This window comes from Ischnura elegans, chromosome 2 (assembly GCF_921293095.1).
Source record: "Ischnura elegans chromosome 2, ioIscEleg1.1, whole genome shotgun sequence".
In the NCBI taxonomy this organism is placed as follows: domain Eukaryota; kingdom Metazoa; phylum Arthropoda; class Insecta; order Odonata; family Coenagrionidae; genus Ischnura; species Ischnura elegans.
Window position 1 is genome coordinate 1,429,562 of NC_060247.1, and position 9,493 is coordinate 1,439,054.

The window sequence follows — 9,493 nt, forward strand, 5'->3', positions numbered from 1 at the left end:
TCGTCATTCAAAAATGTAAATGCATGAAATACGTATTCCAGGAGTAATAATCTTTCGATTTAGGCAATAAAAAAATAATAGGAAACCACCCTATTGCCACAAAGTAAGTAAATGTACTCTGTGTCATTGCGTTGTATGAAACAATATGGCCTCTTAGGAAACGTCAGGGTAATTTAAAAAGATTAGTCTCAGTAAGTTGTAATTGGAGATTATGATTACCAAACTAACCGTAATTAAGTATCACTACAGTATGGTTACCAATTCTCAAGTAGGATATCGCCTTCAATTACCGAAAATGAATCTTAGTTATTCGTATTCACGGCTTGCATATGTTTGGCAAGGAATCGCCCATTCTTTGAAGAAGAATCATTTTCACACATAAACAATCACGCAGCCGGCATTGAAATTCCTAGGTAACATTCAAAATAAACATCTAAGAACAATGAATTTTCCGATCAACTCACTATGTGCAAGGCTTGCCAGCGTTACGAAAAGCAATCACCTGACTCTATCTTTCTGGAAGCTTCTTCTTTCTTTCCGGAGTCCCTTTCCAGGTAATTGCAGTTCGCCAAGGCGATCCGCTTTCATCCCTTCCCCGCACCGCAACCAATGTCACCGGAAATGAGCAATGCTTCCAACCCAACACAAAATAATGCCAGCAGAAATATCGCAAATGCTTGTTCACCGCTTAGCGACCACAACTAACTTACTTAGAACATGGCATCGAGCGAGTCGTCATTTCCTCATAATAACACGGACGGACTGCGGGTCGTCGCAGCACACCACGACACTCGTCGGAACATCATCGGCGGACTGCGTTCAACCATAAGACGTGTGCAGTTTGATTATTTTCACTTTTCCAATTGAAAATCAGAGAAATCGTCAGCAACAAACATGTCTACTGACTCCATGAATGGCTTACACGGTTTTCACTTAATTTCTCACGTTCCCATAATTGCCTCGCTTCGAATGTTTGCGTTCGGTCCTTATATAGGCTCCGAGAAACATCTCAACTCTCCTGGAATATCTGACGACCTTCATGCGTTTAATAAACCTTTAAAATGCCATGGCATTTGCCAATTCGACTCTGAAGGGGCGCTCAGCCTGATATTAACGCCTTCCAAATTGGGGAACATACCATTTGAAATTTACCCATCACGCAATTAAGTCTCATTGAATTGGCAATTTACTCACGAAAACATAAGCCAAAACTCTCATAGTACTCCACAAACGTGATTAAATGCAAATTAAAATTTCTGCAATATCGCTTGAAGTCAGGTGACCTGAAACGCCTTCTGACGTCATCGTACGGTGCACCATTCACTTCGCCAAGGCATCCGAGCCTTGATTGAAAGAGATCTAATCATCGCCGAGCTTTGTAGTAGTTCTTGACTTAAGAGGGATTTTAGAAGGCACAATGCGAGGGTTTACTTTTGGTCGACTCCCCTATGGCGGCTGATTTCCTGAAAAACAGTGACTGGTTCGTCACAACCACGATCCGAAGCAAGCAGTTAAATAATTTGGCGATAAATAAAATTATATTATGAACGTTTTTAAATATTTATTTACTTCTTGCCCTCTAGATCCACTACTATTTAAAATCTACCTTATGTATTTAATTCGTAGCTTGCCAAGAGGAACTTAGATAGTTTTCTTTAATCGGACAGATTTGAGAGCCAAATGATCGTCTTTTAATTATTTGAATTATCTCGCATAAAACCTCATACATCTCGTATATTCCTCGTTTTTCGTCCGTAATTTAATCGTAATCAGTGTTTATTCTCATAAGTTGCTGGATCTAAAATGTCCGCTGCGTTTCTCCATATGAGTCTGAACGGCTTTTGGGCGCTGGCAACACAACCCGGAGGAGGGCCCAAAAGCCGTTGCTAATATTGTCGTGAATAGCCACCAGCAGGTTAATTCCTTTTTATTTAACCGTGCAATGGGTGGACTAATAGGTACCTCTCTAGGGTTGTTCAGTAGGTGGAATGAGTGATACATCCTAAATTTGGCGAGTAAATAGAGGCGACGGTGGCTCTATTTACGATCATTATTATTTATTTATTACTTAAGCATTATTATTTCATACATTTTCCCCGAGCGAAGGGGCAATACCATACACCAGGTGAGGGAAAAATCAAAGATGGAATATACATGTAAAAGTTTTATTCTATCACCGAAATAAATAAAACATGGCGTATTAGCTAAGATTAAAATTAACCCATTATTCCCGAGACTGTACGTATTTCGGGCTTTTACCTTCGCTTGTTTCGCATTTTCCCATTTATTTTCGTCTAATTAAGATGAATTTTCGGAAAATTATTACATTCATCATATTATATGATTTTCATAATGCTGTGTATACGCAACGCTGGAAAAACTCCGGTAAATAAATACAAAAAAAAGTAATTTCTAAAACTTAAGTTACATCTTTTTTATCTTGATTTGTACATCGGCATCTTCGCCGAGAGTTATCAGAATTCTTTCGCAGTATATTCCCCATTCTGCCTTTTAACGGACATGCTGGGGTATTTAATTTTTCCTAGGGTGTCTCGTATGTGCGCATCGATTTTTATGCCAAACGCCATCAGCCATAAAAATACAATTATATGAATGAAAATGTAGGTGAAAATGACAAAATTAAAACTAGAGATACTTAAAAGAAGTCAGTAAACCGAAGAAAAAATTATTCTGAAGCATAAACTTGTTCTGAGAATTAGGATTCAATAATGTTGCGTTTACGCAACGCTGGGTATTAATGGGTTAAAGTAATACCAAACCCCCGACCATAGTTGAAATAAAAGTCAGCTAACATAAAACCGAAATTTAAAATAACCCTTTCTATTTTCGATTAAATTTAATTTATACTTATGTTGTTCACAGGGAGAACACGAATAAAAAATTGGCCCTATTATCACTTTGCGTGCAGCTGGTTGAGGTAATATTATTTTAAATATGCAACACCATACCTACAGTTTAGACATGGCCGTCACTTCTTTGACAATTTAGCACCAAGACTCACCGAAAGATATTTCCTAAGGAGAATTCCTGCTGCTGGGAAGAAACCCCCCAAAGGAGGTGCGCAAATTTTGCCAATCATGAGAAAAGAAGGGACAGCATGTACTGGTGTGAACAATGCGCAGTGGGCTTATGCATTAATTGCTTCCAATCATGTCATACTAAGCAGAATTACTGAGGTAATTTCATTTGAAAATTGACGTTTGAAACGACAGAGCGTAAGTACCTGCATGAACTGATCGGTAATAACAGAACAAAGTCAAAGAAATGGGCGAAGTTATGAATTTTTAAATTTTCAACGATAATGATCATATTTCATGAATTTATAAACTTTTGAATGATAGCATGCCAAAAAGGCGAAGTCATCTAAATCTCAACCGGCCGCTGGGACGGGATTTAATTAATTGCCCGCTGCGTTTGAGGGGTTAACATTATTTTTATGTTTATTTTCTTAAGCCTTCTGTGAATTTCTCTGTAGTAAATTTGAATCTACATTCCATTTTTAGAAATGTTTTGTTTTATGCCACGAGTTTATTCATTGAGTATCAATAAAATCAATCCGAAGCTTCTCAAACTTCCTCATCTCCCTGTGAATCTCCGCCCCGTAGAGGCGAATAATATTAGAACGAAGGTTTCCGCGGCGATGGTTTGATCTCTGCATTTCTTCCGGGTTTCCTTCCGCGTCAGCTTGTTTGTAGACAACAGTTTCGCTGGCTATCCTGCCAGCGTCTTCAGGTCGAAGGTGTCGGCTGACGACGACGACGACGGCCCAACCTCGCATAAATTTCTCGGAGTGAATTTAGACAGAAAATTAACTTTCCTCCCACACTTGCAATATTGCTTACAAAAAGCCACTATTGCAAGACAGGCAATATATTCCCTATGTTCCGCTTCGTCGCCGTTACCACATAATTCAAGGGCCAGATTATATGTCTCAATTGCCCGTCCTTCCCTTCATTATGGTTGTGAAATTTTCGCACGAAGTAAAACCATCCCAAGCAAACTGGAATTTTTTAAAAATAAATCGCTTCGTCCTCCTACTGAACCTTTCAAAATTAACCACTATGAAAGACGTTCGCTGTGCTTTACGAATACCATCGATTAACGATTTCATTAATCATTTAGTTAAAAATTTTAAATCCAGGCTCGGGGAGACTAATAATACACTGCTTACAGGCATTTGGAACTACGATCCAAAAGTGCCCACCACATATACACTGCCTTTGCAACTTACTCTTCTATGAGTCTATCCTATGTCTTTCCTTCGTCTAGATTTAGCTATGTTTAGTATTATTATCAAATAAATTTGTAACAATCAATATGTTTCTGGAGAAAAAAATATAATAATTGAAGAACACAAAAAGATAAAATGATAAAAAAAGAGAAAATTAAAGCAATTGAAAAGATTCAAAAAAATATATATATGATAATTACAATTCTGTTATTTGGGAAGCAAGATAACCAGTGACGGGAGAAGCAAGAAAAAAATTATCAGCAGAATAGCCCAGGCGAAGAGAGCATTCCACCAAAAGAGAGACCTGCTTACAGCGGGAAACTTAAATATGGATGTAAAGAAACAATTTATAAGAACCTACACCTGGAGTATGCTCCTATACGGAAGTGAGGCATGGACAATGACCGCAGCGGAGAAAGCAAGGATAGAGGCCTTTGAAATGTGGTGCTACAGAATAATGATGAAAATCAAATGGATCGACCGAGTTAGTAACGAGGAAGTCCTAAGAAGGGTAGGAGAGAAGAGAAGCCTCATGAAAACCTTAATAAGAAGACGGAACAACCTTATAGGCCACATCTTGAGACATGATGGCCTGATGAAGACAATCGTCGAAGGACAAGCAAGAATGGAAAAGGAAGACCCCGAACAAAATATATGGAACAAGTAAAGAGAGATGTGAAAGAGAAGAAATACGTAGGAGTGAAAAGATTAGCTGATTGGAGAACTGAGTGGAGAGCTGCGTCAAACCAATCCTAGGATTGTTGACCAGTGATGATGATGATGATGATGATGATGATGATGATGATAATTACAAAACGATTAAAAATGAAAAATAAGTAATTAAAAATTACCAAAATAACCTCCAAAAAATGTATACTTAACAAGATCTACTTCTATAAAAAAAATTTTAATCTTATCAACTGTTTAGTATGTAAGCTTCTGCTAACGCAAACCTTCACTACCCCCAAACAGCACAAACATATGCGCAAAAAACCCATTGTATTGTAAACTGGCTGGTTGTGGCAAACATGGTTTACCGGTACGGCGTTGAACGCGCCGATAATGTGACTAGTTAATGGCTTTCCTATTTCGAGGTACCGATTCAGCGATTAAGTAAGCAAAGGGAACGGCTTTCTATGGTGCTAAATTTATTTTGGGGGTAATGAGAAGAGAGTCTCGTCCGAGACTCGAGACGAGACTGGGGCACACGAGACGAGACTCGAGACGACACCTGAGTGCGGAAAACGAGACTCAGACGAGACTGGCGCAAGTCTCGTCTCGTCTCGCGGCAACACTACAACCAACGTATTCAAAATCTGCAGTCCGACGTTAAAATAGCAATTACTCTCGCCAAATTTGCGTTTGAGCCCAATTTTCATCGACAGATTTTCTATCCAACTCCTCGCTCTATCATTAGTGGATACCGTGCCGTGACGTCACGTGTGGTAGCTCCGATGACGTTATGTTTTTCAGGCAGCCGATGAAGAGTAATTTTCAAAGACTCATATCTCAGCTAATAAACATTATCAATTCGCGAAATTTTCGGGGATTACATATGGGGTAGGAACCTTCTTATTATAGTACTTAAAAATATCGAGCATGTTCCCCATTGTAGAAGTGCATGCGATTACTCGACTTGCTGACGGAGTATTAGTGTTAAGAGTGTAATCTGGAGGACCTTGGAGGGATAAAAGTTGTAGCGCTCGCTGCCCTATCTATACTTACTTACTCTGGGCCCGCACTTTCATTTGATAACAATATTTATTTCACAAAAAAATACCGAAGCTGAGATTTCAGTGTTGTGCCTAGCGTTTGCATCATGAGTACATTTTGCTTGGTTTAGATAAGTGCGAGAGAAAACCTCACTCCTGGGTGAGTCGGCACGCGATCCAGCGACAGTTTCTAAGTCTCCTAAAGTGCCTTACAACTATTTTCACGACATGGCAGTGTCACTCCTCCAAATAAAGGCAACTGACAGCATTGGAATACGAGCTGGTGGCGCTGACGAAATTTCTTCCTGAATGGGACAAGGTACAAAGTACCGCTTTTTACCAAACATTTCCAGTGCGATATTTTTCGTCGCAACAAGCGCTCGCCGCGGATGGGCGGGAGTTAAAAAGGTCACACAAGTATCCAATTGTTTGCAGCTAAATTAATCCTAAAAATCAATATTCATAGCAATCAATCCCTTGATGCATAGTATACTTGAAATGACCAACATCACTTTAATGCATATTTTTGTATGCGCTTCCATTTTTTTGTGTGGTCCATTTCCTGAAAGTCATTTATTGTTGTTTCATACGCTTTTTGATTTTTTACGGCAGTATTCATAGATTTCCGCTACAACACGCTATTGGGGCGGCTAACTTAGTCTGCTGCTATAGACCTTTAAGTCGCCTCCTAAGATATGGTATTTATGGATTCTTTAAAGTAAGCTAACAAGAGATGCTAACTTAGTATGCTGCTAGCCAGCTCGGCAGCCGATACTCGGTAGCGATTTGTCCTCAACCCGTGAGGTCGCGCTTGGAAACTTCGCATCCCGCTCTTACATGGCGCGAAAAATCCGTAAAACTATCAAACAAAATAAATTGATTCAGCAAAATGCATCGAAAATTTTAATTGAAAATGAATAAATCGATGTAAATCATTTGCAGACATATTTATTAATTACTGTATACAAAAAATAACGCAGTCATTCTAGTACAAACGGCCGTTTATTCATTGGTGTGCATATTTTTTGCACTTCGGGCATTTATTTTCATTGGTGTACGCGAGCTGAGTATGAACAAAACATAATTAGCAACGTCAGTTCGATGCACAATTATACTCGAAAAGCAGTGATAATATACACCACACTTTCGGAGTAGAAACGAAAAAATATAAAATTTTTACTATGCAGAGTAGAACCATAAAGAAAATAGCGTTAAGGTTAATGTGTGAATGATAGGCATTTATTATGTTACAAATAACTGAGAGCGAGAAATTAGTAACATTTGTTTGCGACTCTTCAAAAGTTACAGCACAATCTACCTTGCCACATTTAAAATATTTAAATATTGACAGCGTAGAAGTGCGGAAACATGCCATATATTTTACTAGAGGTGTTTAATATGAAAAAACATATTATCACTATCCTAACTTGTTGTATTTGTTTATTGCTGATGAAATCACAAATAGCACTACAACGCACCCAACATTTCACAGTACATTTCACGAGCTGTGATATTAATAATCAGTATATTCCCAATCAACTGATTCGATGAAAAACTTGGCTCACAATTAATTTAAAACACCATGAGGTAACACTAATAATGCATGATAATCAGTTTTCCAATCACTCTGCATACACTAAAAGAATTTTCACTCGTTGAAGTTCGAAAGGATTATTCACATCTCATTTCCCTCTCATCACTTACGATTGAGAATCGGTTTTCGTTATTTCACAATACCATTACAAAGACAATCGCAATCGTTGGAACTATCGCGAATTCACACACAACGATGGTTAAAACCCGTGCTGCCCTCTGTTGCTGACATCTAAAGTGAACGGGAAATTGACGGTTAGCAAAGCTGCTGAGGTATGCAGGGCCTAGATATCACTGTGTTCAACGTGTATTTACCGAATAATTTTTCCTCCGCCCATATTCTTCCTTGCTTGGACAGATCCATGAAAAAAATAGAGCGAAGAGAGCTTCACGAACTTTTCGTCTTTCTCTTGTCGCTCCCTCTTCCGGTCTCCCAGCGCCTAACCATCGTAAAGTGGCAACGTTCGGAACTAGGGTAACTATTTTCAGGACATGCTAACACAGCTAGTTCGGCCAACTATCGTTAGGACGACCGCTCGGACAGTCGTAATCTGAACGAGGCATATGCGAGTACTTAGAACACTACTTAGGTGTTAGCAGCTTACTAATGAAACTATGAATACGGCCGTTATGATATTTGTGTTGAGTTGGCGCCTAAATTACAGATACAAAAACATGAGGTAGTTGTGGTAGAAGCCCTAATGGTATGTAAGGGATAAAGAAAGATTCCAAGTGATACTGAAGTTTTTCTTTTGCATAATCGCCTTGATACATTTCTCTTTTGTCTCGCCTTGATTTCTATGCCACTGAAGTTGGTGAATTTTGTTCGGAAAAACATTCAAGTTATCACTCATAAAAGGATGAGTATCGGAAATGGGTGAATTAATAATGTGTCTTTATGTTCAGGACAACTAAAAGAAGTAATAGAACCTGCAGAACCTTAACTAGCTCAAGGTTATCAAGATCATTAAATGATGCTACGCCTTCAATAGGCTTGAAGAGCACTTAAGTGGAAACGCAGTCACAGTAGCTTTGCGATGCGGAGCGGACGCGGTTGATGGGGAACAAACGGATATGATTGGCGGCGTGGATGAAGGGGAAAAGATGTTGGTCGAGAGGGAAAAGCTGCTGCGAGGAATACCAATCGGAGAGCAGCGAAAGCGGTTCTCAATCGCGACATATTTCCGCTTCGGAGAATCTGAACCACAAATATTACAAGAGGGTCTAGGACGAAAACTCCTGGTAAAATAATATTATTATTTAAATAACGTCCAGGAATCTACCAACTTGATTACAAAAGAGGATCAGTCTTAAGCGGGCCTCTTTATGTGTCGTCAACCACCGGATTGCATTTAAATGAGTTAAGAAAAGTCGCTACGTGCAGTGGGGTCAGAAGTTTTCCGGGGGTGTAAGCTGTAATTAGAGCTGATATCTGAAATCCATCCATGATGATGCGACCTAACCAATTCTCAACTTTTCATGACGACTGCGAATACACAACAACAAAACAATGCACCGCATCGCACCGCACCCACCTGGGTGGAATGCGATTGAAAAGCAAGAAGCGGAGAGCAAAGAACCTTCATTGGGACGCCCCGCCCCCCCCCCTGGACACACACCTTGGGCAAGTGCGGACAGCAAGCGGAATGAGCGACAAGCGACTGAAAGATGTGTCACACCTACCTGTGGCTGTCTCTGCGGCTGATGGCGTCGACAGCCGAGTCGCCGTGCTCTTATATGAGGCGGCGAACCCATACGACAACCACCTCAATGGCTTCCCCGGGCAAGAAGACGAGACCCTGGCCCCACGTTGCATCAGCCACCAAGCACACCACCACGCATGATTACGCAAATGATAACACGCGCGTGCTCAGCAGAAGAAGAAAGTGATTTTTAGTGTTTCAGGCGGTCCTTCGCTCCTCCACGATCGTTTGAT

At 39.9% G+C, this 9,493-nt stretch overlaps 1 protein-coding gene across 1 annotated transcript in view; it reads right to left on the minus strand.

The window, feature by feature from the left end:
• LOC124153321 (protein peste-like) overlaps positions 1-9,280 on the minus strand; it is a 172,572-nt gene extending 163,292 nt beyond the window's left edge. The window contains exon 1 of the mRNA XM_046526414.1: positions 9,241-9,280. The gene's annotated coding sequence lies outside the window, so the exon portion shown is untranslated. The remainder of the gene's footprint in view (positions 1-9,240) is intronic.
• Positions 9,281-9,493: the final 213 nt, after the last annotated feature.